The 16,221-nt window shown below is 38.0% G+C and overlaps 1 long non-coding RNA gene across 2 annotated transcripts; it reads left to right on the forward strand.

Moving 5' to 3' along the window:
• The first annotated feature begins 1,377 nt into the window (after positions 1-1,377).
• On the forward strand, positions 1,378-15,957 carry LOC141423114 (uncharacterized). 2 transcript variants are annotated; one of them, XR_012447771.1, is made up of 4 exons: positions 1,378-1,469; positions 10,423-10,493; positions 12,963-13,085; positions 15,712-15,957. It is a non-coding gene; the product is annotated as an uncharacterized lncRNA (long non-coding RNA). The 2 variants fall into 2 exon arrangements; XR_012447770.1 differs by lacking the exon at positions 15,712-15,957 and having other exon boundaries at positions 12,963-14,500.
• Positions 15,958-16,221: the final 264 nt, after the last annotated feature.

Raw genomic sequence — 16,221 nt, forward strand, 5'->3', positions numbered from 1 at the left:
GCATCATTCACAATAGACAAGCTATGAAAACAGCCCATGTGCCACACGCAATGGAGTATTATTCAGAAGAATGAAATTATGTTGTTTGCAGGTAAATTGATGAAACTGGAGATCATGTTAGGTGAAGTAAGCCAGACTCAGAAGGATAAAGGTTGCATGTTTTCCCACATATGAATATATAAATACATATATGATTTTACGCACACCACATATATGTATATGGAGAAGAAAAAAGCATGATTACATTAGTGGGTCTGTCTGAGGAGACTGTGGAGAGGTGGGAGAGAAAAGAGAATGGTGGGGAGAATAATATTGAAATACAATGTACTGGTGTATGAAGACAGTATAACAAAATGCACTGTACGTTGTTGAGTAACAGGGGAGCAGGGCAATAGAGAAAGATTAAGTAATAGAGGGGAGTTAAACTGTTTAAGTATGATACATAGATGTGTGAAATACCAAAGTGAACTCCCTTGAACAATCAATATACATTTTAAAAGATGAAGGACATAAAGGTAAAACAGGTCCTATCTGGGAGTAGATACCAGAGGGAGGGGAGAGAGTAAACGAAGAGGGTGAAGGAAGAAGATATGGTTGATGTACTTTACATTTGTGTATGAAAATAAACAATGATGAAACCTGTTGAAATTGTTCTAAAAAGGTGGTGGGGGTGATAAGGGAAAATGATGGAAGGGGTGAATCTAAAATATATTGTAAGCACAGATGTAAATGTCACCATGTATCCCCTCTGTACAATTATTATATGCTAATAAATAGTATTTGCATCATAAGGCTGTTTTGAAGATTAAAGGTTGTAATACATGAAAAGCATTTGGGATTTTACCAGTAAACAGTAAGTATTATTTTATAATAAGTGCATTAAGTACTCAATAAATACCATCATGATGATGATAGGAAAATCAATGTATCTACAGAAAACCATTATTAAGCCATTATTAAAACAAAGACTTTGTAATAAACTGCCCTTTTTCATCATTATGTGTCAAAAATAGAATCTTGGTATTCTATTTGGGGTTCATAATATCATATTCCCAAGGATATGTCCATGTATTTTACTATTGTTATTGATCATCTCTACTGCATGACATCATTTTAACCCATGATGATATATATGATCCATCAGTGCAAAGATGATTTATATGAGAGTTTTGAGCATGTGAAAATATTTTTTGCGTTAAGACTTTCCTCACCACACTCCCTTCTCTGTTACTCAGCTCCTTTCTCCTCGATATCTCCATGAAAATGTGCACTATAACTACATTCTGATTCCAAAAGCAACTCTGGCATTTGAACAAAATTCATACATGGCATGCTATTTTAGTAAAAATCATTTTCCAAAAACAGCATTATGAGAAAGTGAGGCCAACGAGAACTAGCTGTTCTCTCTCATGCCGGCACAGTGAGGCGTCTGCCTAACCTGCTGTGGGCTCAGGTATTCAAAACCAATGGTACGTATTTCTTTTCTTCTTTCTTTTGATTTAAATGGCATCACAACTTCAGCCAGTTGCCAAGTTTGACTTAAATTGAGACATGAAAAAGGGATGGTGCTGATTCTCTAGGTACTTCTGTGAGATTAGGTAGTTTAATAGGTTGCTAAGGGTAATATTTTTAGCAATGAAATTGAATAATGGTAAAGAGAACAAGAGTGAGAGTCAGATTTAAGTTCAAATTCACATTATGTCTTTTGCTATATGGTAGACTATGAGCAATTTTCCTGACCTTTCCTGGTACATTCTCATTAGTAAAGTGAATTTAGTAATTCTTACCTGGAGAGTTATCTTAATTCTCAAAATAACTCTTTGTCTAGGCATCACTAATACCATTTTGCTAGTCAATGGAGAGCCAGGAGACCCAACTCATGATTTCTGCGGTTAACTGGACTCTGCTAGTTGGTTTCCACACATGGTCTCTCACGTGGTTGCAGTCAGATGCTGATTGGGCTGAAGCCATCTCACAGGCTTCTTACTCTCAAGCCTGGTTGTTGGCTGCGACCTCAATTTGGCACTATCAGCCAAAAAAACCCCACATGTGATCTTGTCATGTGTCCTGAATTTTATAATAACATGGCAACAGGATTCCAAGAGCAAGCCATTCCAAGAGATAATCAGATACAAGCTGAATCACCTTCTATGGCCTTGCCTCTCAAGTAAAACAGCATCACTTTCCATCCATTACAATCAAGTCAGTAACCTTGGTCCATATTCAGGTAGACATTTGGTATATAAAATGATGGTATATTAATATCTAAAGTGTTCATGGAAAATAGGTGTTGGAATAGTGTTCATAGCTAAACTATTATCAGATAATAGTTTTCTTTTGTAAGTAGTTCCCATCTAAGGCATTTAAAATTGCTTATGTAATTTATTCAGCAAAAACACTAAGATCTCATAGTTTATTGATTTTTTTTGTTATTAGATTTTGTGACTAGGTATGGAATAGGAGCTCTCCATCTATACTAGAAGGGAGAAAAGAAAACAACAAAGAGAATAGACATAAATAATAATAAAGCAATAAAATACAAAATAAAACAAAAATATAATTCAGCTAAATAACTGCAAATGTATGTATAGTAAGGAGAAAAAAATAGTATGAATCCTTAGTAAGTGTGAGAGAGAGAGAGAGATTCACTTTTCATTGTTGAGTTTTTAATTTGACAAGCATCTTTCAAATTTAATGTATAAGAGTAAATAAAGAACAGCAAGTTAATTTCTAAAAATGTTTTGAAAATAGGAGGACATCTTCTCCTTCTCCAAACATACTGGAGTTAAACCATGTTGAAGATTGCTAGGTTTAGAGATGAACAATGACTCAAGAATGGACACAAGTCCATAGTGGTAGCTCATGCCGGTACTTCCAGCACTCAGGAGGCTGAGACAGGAAGATTTTGACTTTGAGACTGGCCTGGGCTACATAGAAAGACCTTGTCTCAAAAAAAAAAAAAATAGACACATCTATAGCTTCTACTTTGTATATAAATAATAGTAGAATTAGGGACTTGTAAAACAGCATTTTGATGATGAAATATCCACTAAAGAAAATAAAATTTGATTATAGCATTCACAATAAAAAATTCCAAGTATATCAAAGATTTAAAAGCTGAAACACAACTATAAAGTTAGTAGAATAAAATAAAGTACGTGTCCATAATCCTGAGAATAAATCAGTTCCTATATCAGGAAAAAATATGCAAGGATATGAAAATACTTGACTACATCAACATTTATGTTTTATCTTGTAACAAAAGACCTAACAACTAATGTTTAATTTCAATGGATACACTAGGGGACGATATTTATAAGTATATAACACAGGATTAATATCAAAGCTATGTATTTTACAAAACTATTACCCAATGTGAGAAGAAAAACACCCAGCTTTTAAAAAATGCTCAGTGCATATTAACTGGCACTTTACAATATGAAAATATGAATAGCCAACAACCAAATGAAAAGATGTTTTAACTAAATTTTTTTAAATTCAAATGAAAGCAATGAAAAGCACTTTAACCCATTATCTTGGCAAAATTTCATAAAATCTTGTAATATCAAGTGTTGATGATAATATGGGGAAACATTTTTGTTAGAAGAATGAATTAACGTAACCACTGCGGACATGTATGTTAAATTTCTAATTGTTCACAATCTATGGCCCAGCAATTCTGCATAACTGTATCTATGCTAGAAAAAATATAAGCAAATACAATAGAGTATCTTTGTTCTCATGACTTTTCTGAATATTATTTGATGCTTAAACTAAAAATTATAACATCATTTCATACATAAAACAATAATATTTCAAAATATTATTATTATGTTTCACTCACCTTGCCAAAGCTTGATGACAGTGAGCAATGATGAGTCACCATGCACTGTACTACTCAGCAGAACCACTAAGGAAACCATATAAAGCAATATACTTAGAAGCACTAAAAGAAAAGAAAAGATAAAATCATTAAAACAGGCTCAAGCAAACCACAGGAAAGCAATAAAAGATAAGAAAGCAAAGATGAAGAAAGGAAGCACACAGAAAACCACAAGATGTCAGACTTAAGCCCTAACATACCAACAATCATTGCAAAGGTTCTTTACCTACTTATTGCACAGGTCTGGTCAGGTGAGACAGACACTCAAATAACAAGTCAAAGTAGATTTATTACTAGCAAGTAGGCAGCATGGCAAGTTAACCATGGTTCCTAAGTTGCAGGAAAGTTGCCCAGACACATGGAGTCTCATCTGTGCATGTTCCATATTGATGAACCCCTAAAGTGTTCCACCTGGGGTTACATATCTTGGGCAAAACTTGGGTTGCTAAGCTCAAGTATTGTAGGATACCCCATTCTGGAAGAAGCAGGGCCACGGCCATGGTTATTCCAGATGTTTCCTTTTTATCTCAGGATGATGTATTCTCAGTATTATAAGCAGGAATTACAAGCAAGGAAGGAAACATTGAGACAGCCAAGGTCATCCAGGGGCCTGTCCTTTTGTAATTCCCTTAAGTGTAAATTATCTAAATACACCAATTAAGAGACAGAGCTTGGCAAAATGGATTTTAAAAAATGACCAAACTCTATGATGTTTATAGCAAACTGACTTCAGAATCAATGAAAGAAGTAAGTTGATTCTGGGTGTGGTGATGCACACCTGTAATCCTAGCTACTGCAGAGTTAGAGCCAGGACGGTCATTTGTTTGAGAGCAGCCTAAGCAAAGGTTGTGAGATACTACCTCAAAAACAAGTTGGGCATGTGGCTAACACCCATAATCCCAGCTACCTGGGAGGCAGAGATTGGAAGAATCATGATTTGAAGGCCAGCCTTGGCAAAAAAAGTTCACGAGACCCCTATCTCAAACAATGATTGGCATGATGCATGTATCTATCATCCCAGTTACATGGAAAAGCACAAATAGGAGGATCTAGGTTCAGACCAGACTTGCATAAATTGCATAAAGCAAGACTCTATCTCAAAAAATGAACAATGCAAAAAGGACTGGCAACATGGCTCAAGTGGTGAAGCACCTGCCTAGCAAGTGTGAGGCTCTGAATTCAACAACCAATACCACCAAAAAAATAAACAAATGAAATACATTAAAAAGTAATTGATTAAATAAATAAAAACAAAAGGGCTGGGATGTAGCTAAAGTGTAGAGTTATTGTATAGCATGTGTGAGGCCTACTACAAAAAAGTTGAAAATCAAATGGAAAAAGATATATTGTATAATATCAATTTTATAATTGATATATATATATAATATCAATCTATAGCTATCTTTCTAGAACACAATATCATGTGAAGTAAAATCAAGTTGTAGAATAATACATAAATCAAAATCCAAATGTGATAAAACATGTGTGAAATAATATTCATATTTCTACAGTACGTCTTTGTGAGTTTAAGTGAATAGGAAAAATTGGGGATGTTATACCCAACAGTATAATAAATTGGTAGCTTTTTGGAGGGCTAAAAGTGTTGAGGTTTGGGGAGGGCTGCAACTGAAGTGAACTTGAATTTTATCTACAGGTGTTTTAACTCACTACAAGAAGCGTGCATCCACTTATTTCTCCACCTCTGTGTGGCCTCTAGACTCACCACTATCAGCATCAACATCCTGTTAAGCAAAGCCAGCCAGGGCTCAGACCTGTGTGAACCCCTCAGATCCTCAAAAGTTAGATTTGCGAAGTTAGGTCTAAAGAGAAGGAGGACTACACACCTGCTCAATAAGCAAATATATGTGCGTACATATACACATATATGTGGAGGGGTTGGCAACACTGGGATTTTTGAACTCAAGACCTTGTACTTGCTAGGCAAGCACTCTTATTGCTTTTTTTTTCCTCCAGTTTTTTTCTTTATTTTTGAGACAAGGTCTTGCAGCTTTTCCCTGGACCTCGTCCTCCCATGTAGATGTGGTTATAGACACACACCTCAACGCCTGGCCCTACTCAACAGAAATTTATTGGACAAACATATTCTTGGAGTTGGAGCATCAATAGTGAGCCAAACCTAGTTCCCTGGAGGGCACATTTTAATGAAGGAAGCAATAAACAGCTAAACGTAAAAAGAAATAACATTTCATGCAGCAATATGTTCTTTAAAGAAAACTAAGTCAGAGTTATTTCTTAGAGTGATTAGAGAAAGCTTATCTGGGTAGTAGCATTCAATTAAAGTTGGGCGATGGGAGGGAGCCATGCAGATGTGTGTAGGAAGAGCTTTCTAGATAGAGAGAACAGCAAGTGCAAAACGCCTCCTATGAAACCGTTCATGGCGTTTGAGAAACATCAAGGAGGCCAATGGCTGAAAAAGTGAGGGAAGGAAGTGATGGAAAGACTCGATCAGAGAGGTACAGGTCTGTGCCACACAGGGATTAGGGCACCACGATGGGAGTTGAAAGTTGGCTTCTAGATGAGAAGCCATTTGGGATGGATCCAGTGACATTGATCTGGAATGGTAAATAGGGTTTCCTATAGAAATAATTCGAGGGCAGTGCACACTAGACTCTACCACGTATCCTAAGTCTTGGCAGCCTCTCTAAACCCCTATCATTAATGTATCTAGCCACTCCACCATTAACTCCACCATATAGGGTCATCCATAAATCTTTCCTAAGAGGCTTTTTCACTCTTCCAAAAATACAACTTCCTGTCTCTTCAGCCTTGGGCAAATTCACAGAATCCCCAACATGAATCTAACCTTATTATGAAACTTGATGGAATGATTTAACCAAATATTAATGATGATAATAACTCATTATTGTACAGCTACATTACATGTCAGACATTTTACTAAGTCCTTTATAATTTAGTGAATATTATTTCAAATCCTAACAACATATTAAAGTAAGTATTATCATTGTCTTTTTAAAATTTAGCTAAGGGTGTTAAAGCATGTAAAAAAAAACTTGGCAAAGATCAAGCATCTAATTAAAGTGATATTTAAAATCTCCTCTGTGTCAATATCTCCTATTGATCTCACTCAAAATTCCCCAGCCTCTGCAGCCTTCACTCTGTCTACTGAACAGCAAGAGCCTGCTCTTGCTACACCATCTGCATGGAATACTGTTACCCTAATCTAACTACCTTGCATTATGGTGTCAGGTCAAAATTGACTCCTCTAGGAAGCCTTCCTTGACTACCCACTCTGAACCTGTTCATGCTTGCTAGCCTCTGTGAATCCTATCACCCCACTTTGCTTTCCACATAACATTTATTACACCTTGAAATCATCTTGCCATTCATTTCCTAATTTTGTCTTCTTCCACTAAAATGTGAATACTATACACCCAACACAGAGTACATGTTCCATAAAGCATCATTGGATGAATGACTGAGTGAATGTATCCAGGTATGTCTGACATATGCATGCGTTGCCTCCTGAACTTACAGTCCACAAACTTTCCCTTTAATTAAAAACATCAATAACAAAAATTCCTCTATAAGTATTTCTTTAAGACAGGGTCTCATTATGGAGCTCAAACTGGCCTCAAACTCATGGCCTCAGCCTCCCCAGTGCTGGGATTACAGGCCTGTGCCACCACACTCAGCACAAATACTGCCTTTTGAAATGGTAAAGTATAAGTCAAAATGACACCATAAAACTTTACAATTTTTTTAACATTTCTGGCCATAAAGGACATGAATCAGAGGGCATAGAAACTGATCATTTGCAAAATTGACAGTATTGATAAGCTTTAATTTTTCCAATTGTAAGGAACACGCTGTCCCTTACTGGAAGATTCACCCATGGCATTCCTGCTCTATTAGTTATTGATGGATCAATTAGCTACATCTTTCCGTAGAAAGAACACTTTCTGTTTAGCCCCCGAACCCCAAGGATGGAGCTGCCACACAGGACCCCATTTATTGTCACCATGCTTTGCTCTCAAGCTTCCTCATGCTGACATCACATGGTCTCATTTGGCCTTCATTTTGTCTACTTGCCCCTTTGTGGGTGGCTCACACACTCTCAGACCCTCCTGCAGTTCCTGAGTTCCTGCCTCCTTCACCTGCTGTCCTTCCCTGGGGGCCTCTCTTTCTCTTAGATGTGCTGCTCTGCTCACCCTCCCCACTCTCACCTGGTCCCTGACTCGCCTGTGTTTTCCCTCCCTGGGAGGGATGCACCCTGTTCCTCCTCCCTGCCCCGGGTGCACGAAGCTCTAGTATATCACTAGGCAAGGGAAGAAGTGCGGGTTTCAGAACCACAGGAACATTTTGCTTGATGTTTTATGTTTGGTGTTTTGAATGTACCTAGCGCTTTAGGGAGTGAGATTTCACTGGCTGCTCTGCTGCAGGAACCATCTTTTAGCTTGGCAAGTGATTGATGTTCCTTTCGTCTCTGATGTCTGTCACATGGATACTTTAAATATAAATTGGGTGTTGTAATGCTGGGTGTCTGATGTGTTACCGAGGGCCAAATTCTGTGCTTACTTACTTCTCACAGCAACCTGGTAAAATGTGATTTATTATTCCTGTTCTATAGCTAAGGAAATGGACTGAGAAAGATTAAGCAACATGTCTGTGATGTCTTGCTCTAAGTCTCTTTCTTTCTTCAAATCATGTAAGAATGTACCAGTCTTCGGGCTCCTGGCCTTTCTCCCAGTCACTATTGCAGGTCAAAACCCCTAATTACTGATTCACATTTAGATGGCTATCACATCATAACCTCTCTTGCATATTAAAAGGAAAATTTCAGTAGCCGAGTGGAATACAAATGAAGAAGGCAGCCTTCTAGTGATCAGATGGAGTTTTTATAATGCATTTTCTAACATTTTTAATTATAAAACATTTCAAGCATGCAAACTATCTCTGCTCTGTGAAATGCATGTGTCAGACACAGGCACCATTCCCACCACCAAAGGTAACTAGTACCTGGGAAACAATACATATGTTTTCTGTATATGCTTTTGTGCTTTCTGACATATACATACATATATGTAAATATATATGTATATACACGCACATACATACATACACATGTAACACACATATAAAAGTACAAGTATATAGATGCCTCTATATACAGATGCACAAGCAGTGTTTCATATTTCATTATATATAGTATAAGTTTATATTAGGTATTTATGTAGACATAAGCAGTATATCATATTACCTTACATAATATACTTATATAATATATAGATTTTTATATATTCATAAGCAGTATATTGTATTATTTTGTGTTTTAAATTTTACATAAATTAGATCATGCTGTATTTATGTGTTCCATTGAAAGCTTTCTTTTGTTTTTTTTCCATAATTTTATATTTTTGAAATTTATTGTATATATAGATCTAAGTATTCATTCATTTTGCTTTTGCTTGGGAATAGTGATTGTTACCATGTATTAGATGCTTTCTGTATACCAGGCACTATTTCAGCTTTTTGTGTATATTTCCTCATTTAATCCTTACAGTGGGCCTATGAGGGAAGCCCCACGAAAGCATGGCCAGAAAGCCAGAAGTGAAAATCAGCGATGCAATTCCACTGCTCTTCTCTTGATTTTGCAGCCCAGGTCAGCACCTTAACTGAAAAAGTTGAAAGTGGGTCATAGAGCTAGTGAATGGCTCTTAGGAGTCTGAACCCACAGCCCAAATTTCAACTAATAGGCCATACTGCCCCACTTCACAGACCATTTGTCCCTCTCCCCTATATAGACACATTTAGCTATTTAGGCTTTCGGGGGAAGGAGAAAGCAGTGATGCCAGAGCTGTCCATTATCACCTTTGCTAACACAAAGCAATTCTTGAATGGAAACACAGACGCCAACTCAAGCTATAAAGCAAGGGTGAAAGCTCATAGCCAACCAGATCTCAGATGTGTTGTGCCAGAATATTTTGGAGTCGTGTTCTAGGTGGATGCTGGGATCATCAGAACTGACTGCCATCAGGAAAGATGGGGCCCTCTTTTCCAGGAACCTACATCTGGTCATAGAGCCTATGGGATGACAGGGGTACCCGTGTTGGGCATGGGGTGCCTGCCTCCAAGGAAGGCAAAATGAAGAGAGGAGAAGTAGAGTTACATTATGGGCTTTCCACTTCTGGTCTCCATTGCTGTCTCACTGTCTTTACTGAAATTCAAGCTACTCCTTGAGGGCTGGAGCTATGTCAATATCAATTCATCTTTGTCATTTCATCAACACCCATCCTAGCCAGCCATGTAAAGTCCTCTTGAGAAACCCTGTTAAGTTTGTATGGTGACTTGGCAATTTTTGGTTTCAGGTGACAGAAATTTAGTTTGTAAAGTTGAAGAGAAATTTATTAAATTTATTAAAGTTGAGAGAAATTTATTAACTCATAAAATGAAGTAAATGCTAAACATAATAGCTGAACACAGTAAGGGCTGAAATACAGATGGACACCATGAAAATCTGGAGTCGTTAACTCAAACGTCTCATCTCTGCATTTCTTCAGGTTTCACCATTTCTTCTCACTGAAATGAGGTTTCTCCCAAATGGAATTAATCATAGGACTTACTTCTTTGGGTGAGTGTATTAAATAAGTTAATACATGTGAAACCATTAGCATTGTGCTTTCTTTTTTTTTTATCAATGTTATTTTATTTTAATTTTTTCTTTTTCTTTTTAAAATTTTATCGTTTTTACATTTACTCACATGTGTATACTGAAACCTGTTCAATCCAAACCTCAGAGAGAGGAGCCCTGGGATCTGTATTTCTCAATAGCTCCCAGGTGACTCCATTATGCATTGAAGTTCAAAAATGATCCTAGACTGGGAATCAAGATGCCCTTGATTCGGCTCAGCCACCCACATTATTCTTGGTTTAGTTCCTCACCTCTTTCTCATAAGGTGAAGGGTGGCTGAGCCACTCCCAAGATCCCTTTGATGCCAATAAAAAATCTAACCCAAGTGCAGATCTTCCAGAAGAGCAGGAGAATTCTTCTGCCCTTGGCTAATGATCCCAAATGTATCATGAAACTGGGAGCCAAAAAGACACAAAATTGAGTTCTATCAAAACAGAGATTTGGACAGTTGTACTATAATCCCAGAACTCAGAAGAATGAGGCAGGAGAATTGAGAGTCAAGGTTAGCCTGGCCTGTACAGTAAGTCCCAGGGCATCCTGGGCTATAAGGGAGATCCTGTCTCAAAACAAGCAAACAAACAAATTTTTAAAAAATGGGATTTCAGTTATAAGGAACCAGAGCTGACTTTTATGCACCAGAATGACATGTGGCTCAATGAGGACGAGTCCACAGATGCTACAGCCTCTTTGTGTTAACAGGTCATAGCCCTAGGAGGCACATCAGAAGACTGTCTGGGTACTGACATTTGTTTTGTGATTTCCTTTTCTTGTCATTCTATCCTGCTTTTCATCCTTCCTTCTTTTCTCATTTCCTTCCTTTTTTTTACCACATGAGAGGACTTGGTTAATATGACTCAATTCATGGCACATCTTGTTTATTCATGGTACAAAGCCTTCTCCTGTGTTATTAACTCCCTTTTTGTCCCCTGTGAGTTCTAAGGTTTCATTTCCCTCCTCGTACTCCAGAAATATGACTTGATGTCTATCTATTCCTATGTGTTCTTGTAAAATGTATTCTGTGTTTGTGTTTACATAAATGGAAATGAAGCTGTGCTTATAAATCTTATCTTACACATCATTATACTTGTAAGCCCTCCGTGTTCTGGTGGACATTTCAGACCTCTGCTCCTAGAAGTGGCATCTGCCATGTTTTCATCCTATCTGGAATATCTCTAACCCCTCCCCCCTCAAACACACCACAGACAATGCTGCAGGACCATCCTTCCTGTTCCCTGTGGGCCTGGAGGAGAGTTTTTTTGGAATAACCCAAAGTAGAATTGCTGAGTCATAGGATATAAATGTATTTCCACTTTTCCAAACACTGACAGGTTCCCTTTCGAAAGTTCTATATTTTAACAATACATGCTAGTGTGGCCATCCTCCTTGATAAAAATATCTCTCCCACCTCCATAAAGGACATGAAATTCCACCCATAAAAATCCCTTTATGTCTTAACATCATTTAGGTTTTCAACAGTTTCTCTAACAAAATTCAGATATCCCTCTATATGAAATACAGGACATGATTTTCTTCTTTTGGGGTTTTTATGAAGATCACATAAATAACTCATCAAAAATGCCAAGCCCAAGTGTCTGGCACATTCATGGGTGCTCAATGCATTTTGATTTCTTTCTCTGAGTACAGAAACTGCCACGAAAACACTTATTAACAACACCTGGGAAGGGAGAGCAGCGGCAAGGGGGTAGGGCTCAGTTACCTTCCCAGCTTAGCCATCAGAGGAGGGAGGCGCCTGAAAGGGCAAAGACATCTTTATTCTCAGGATTGTTCAGGATTGTTCACTTTCAGGCCCCACCCAAAAGCTCATCATGACTCCCCCCCATCACCCTTGAGTGTGTTGAGAATCACCTGAGGGGTTTATTAAAACCCAAAAGCTCATCATGACCACCTCCCCCCATCACCCTTGAGTGTGTTGAGAATCACCTGGAGAGTTTGTTAAAACACTCTCTCAGAGATCTAGATACAAGAGGGCTGAGTAGGTACTGAGAGCCTGCATTTCTAACAAGTTGCTAAGTGATGCTGCTACTGATGGTGATGACGATGAGGAGGAGGAACTGCATGACATTAATTCTCCTCACATAACTCAGAGGCTCTGCTTAAGCTTTCTCTGAATTTTCCTTAGAAATAACTCAGTGATGGGAATTATTCACTGTCCATCCAGAAACAGACAGATGGGACAGACAGAAGATAGCTTCAGGCATCCAGATGAGTCAGGATCAGACCCAAAGAACTGAAGAACAAGTCAACACACACTAGGATTTTATTTGCTACATGTTTTTACTTTCAGACCTTGGCAAATAGCGTTTTATTTTCAGATTTTAGACAGGATGTGACAACTCACTTCCTCATGTCTTCTGAGCCTATCTCCTTTCTGTATTTCTCTTTCTATAGGAATGATTTCTGATGAGACTGCTTACCTCGGGAGAACCCCCTCCATGTCAAGTGTCTGGCCTTCCCATCTAACACAGGCAGTACAATGGGATTTTTGGCCCTTTGGTATCATCCCTACAGCAGGTAGATCTGAAGCGAACCTCTGTTCCAGTCTCCACCAAGAACAAAAGTGAAGTGTATAGAGAAAGAATCCAGATGGTAGTATAAAAAGCCCAGGACTGAAGTCTAGAGAATCTGAGTTTAACTCAGCTTCTACCAGTCCCCTTTAACCTGACTGCCAGTTCCAGGACACATGCCAAGTGCTTATCCTTCATTAATGGCTATCAAGATACGTGATGTCAATTTAAAAAATGAATGAAATTCCATCATTTGTGTCAACATGGATTAGGCTGGGCACATAAGGTGAAGTGCAAGAAGCCAGACAAAGAAAGACAAATTCGTGATCTCTCTCATACATGGAATCCAAAAAGCTGATCTCACAGCAGTAGAGGGGAGAACAGTGGTTACCTGAGGCTGGGGAAAGTGGGTGAGGGATGGGAGGGATCATTTTTAATGGGTACAAATTCACAGCTACACAGGAGGAAGAAGGTCTGATGTCCTATTCCACAGAAGAGTTATAGTTAACAATACTGCATTGCATATTTCAAAATAGTCAGAAGGGAGAACTTTGAATAGCCTCATCACAAAGAGACTATAAATATTTGAGATGATGGACATGCTAAATATCCTGATTTAGTCATTACCTACTCTGTTCATGTATCTAAACATCACACATTACTCATAAATATGTATATTATTATGTATCAATTAAAAATACAAAGAAGATAACTAGTGCCTAATAAAGAACAACTCTAGACTTAGTGGGGTAAGACTTCATTCAAAAGGTTACCTCAGGGAGAAAAAGGCCCATTGCAAATATGGAGAATGCTACATGACCATGAAGTCATGGGTTTGCAAGCATGTTGAGGGTTAAGCAGAATTTTTTTATCTTTTTATCTTATTTTTTATTTTTTTACTTATTATTTGCATATTAATGGGACTTAGTGTGAGATTTGCATACATGCATTTAACATTCATTGATCAAATTCAGCTAGACTTTATTCACCCTCTCCATGCCATACTCTTTCCAACCTCCATTAATCACTATTGTACCTTCAGGTCAATGCTTTTAGCTTCCATATATGACAGAGAACTCATGGTGCTTGTCATTCAGTGCCTGGCTTATTTCCCTTAACACAATGTCCTCCAGTTCCATCCACTTGGCTGCAAGTGATAGGATTTCATTCTTTATGGATGAATAATATTCCATTGTGTTTATATATCAGATATACTATCTCATCCTAGCTGGAAGGCTATTACAAAAAAAAAGACAAATGCTGGTGAGGATGTGGAGAAAGGACTCATATATACTGTTGGGAATATAAATTGTGTAGCCACTGTGTGGAACAGTGAAGGTTCCTCAAAAAGCTAAAAATACATTTACCATATGATCCAGCTATCCCATTTCTGGGTATATGTAATCAAAAGATATTAAAGCAGCATACCAAAGAGATACCTGCATGCTTGTGTTTATTGAAGATTTTCTTTTATAGGTGAGTAAATAAAGCTAGAAAGAACTAGTGTCGGGCAGTGGGATGAAAGGGTGGCAAGATCAAGTAGGAGATTAAACAGTGTTTTACTCTGAGGCCAGACTGTGCTGACTCAGACTGAGGGTGGGCCAAAGTTCAGGGGCCTAGAAGGACAAAAGCTTAATCAAAATTTGATTAACAACCATTTCTTTCTGATTGCTAAGTGGGGACAAGCAGTTCAGCTAATCATTTATGAGGAATTTAAGGAGGAACATGTCAGGAGGGCTACATGTCTAGCCTTATCACAGGTAAAAAAAAAAAAAAGGGAGGGACATTGATGAGTCTTACTTTACAGAGAAGGGTACTTTGGAGAAATTTTTTTAAGTGTACAAAGAATGAAATTATTTCTTAACATTCAGATAAAATTCAACATTGCCATTGTCCATCTCTCTAAGAGGACTAATGAGAAAATGAAGAAATTCTGTGTGGAAGCCCTTTATGATGTGTCCACAGTGGAAGGTTCCATAAGGGCAGGATCAAAACAGGAACTCATGTCTCCTTGCTTCCAACTAATCTGAATTTCCTGGACACCACAATCCTTTCCTTCCTTCACAGAGAGAAACTCTTATACAGACTGAAGCTCTGTGTCAGATTTTTATTGATAAAATTGTCCACTGCAAAATCAAGGGAGAGAATGAAAATCACAGAACTGCAACTGCTTCTTTCCAACTCTTAAACACTTAGTCATGCTCTAAAAGAAATTTCAGCACAAACTCTAAGCCACACCAAACTGATAGTGTAATTATGGTGTGGTTAATTGAGAAACCCAGGTATCAAATTTCATCTCTTTCAGGCAGATGTTGTGGAATACCAGCACCAGCCAATGTCTTAGAGGGGTCAAAGTGAGAAATGTAGCCTGAGAGCTGATGCAAATAGCCCATTCTGCCCATTTTCAGATCTGGGAATCCTCTTGATGCTGATCCTACTGTTTAGGGTTACAGGGTTTGCAGACCCCTTAGTGGCCCCTCTGCCCTTGGGATGGTTCTTCAGAAACCCTTATCATCCCTTTCTGGGTCAGTTTTTCCCAAGCTGGAGTCTCTGACCCTCTAACAACCCTCATACTCCTCTTTTATCATTTGTGTTTCTCATTTCTTTGTTTTTCTCCTCTCTCCCCTTGACAGAAATTTCCCCTGGAAACTAAAGTGCTCTATTCTCAGTTACTGACACCCTGACAGAATCAGCAAGGAACTATTAATTTGAGACATGGTAAAATAAATACAATATATTTATTACGCACCTGTGTTTGGAGACTAAGATGGTACATCTAATGTTTCTTTTCTTAATTCTACATCTATCACTTCTTTTAGTTCCATCTTATGACTAGAACCTTGAGAATATACTTAAAATGTGAGTCCCTCCTTAGAATTGCCCTGCATGAACCCTAAGCTGTATTCACTGAGTATCTCTTGCCTGCCACCAATTGGGGCTAATAAATAAAACTTGTCATTTTCACTCCATAACCCAAAGTTACTCCAATATGTCCTTGTCAAAATAATCTATGTTGAACAAGCATTGGTAAAAGAAAAAGTGCTTAGTTTTTTCTATTTAATCAAGAGGCATTTCACTTCTTGGAACAAAGAAAAGCAGTAACACAATCAGAACCAACTCAGAGAAACATGTACTCTCCTTTC

Source organism: Castor canadensis, chromosome 5 (genome assembly GCF_047511655.1).
Source record: "Castor canadensis chromosome 5, mCasCan1.hap1v2, whole genome shotgun sequence".
NCBI classification, from domain to species: domain Eukaryota; kingdom Metazoa; phylum Chordata; class Mammalia; order Rodentia; family Castoridae; genus Castor; species Castor canadensis.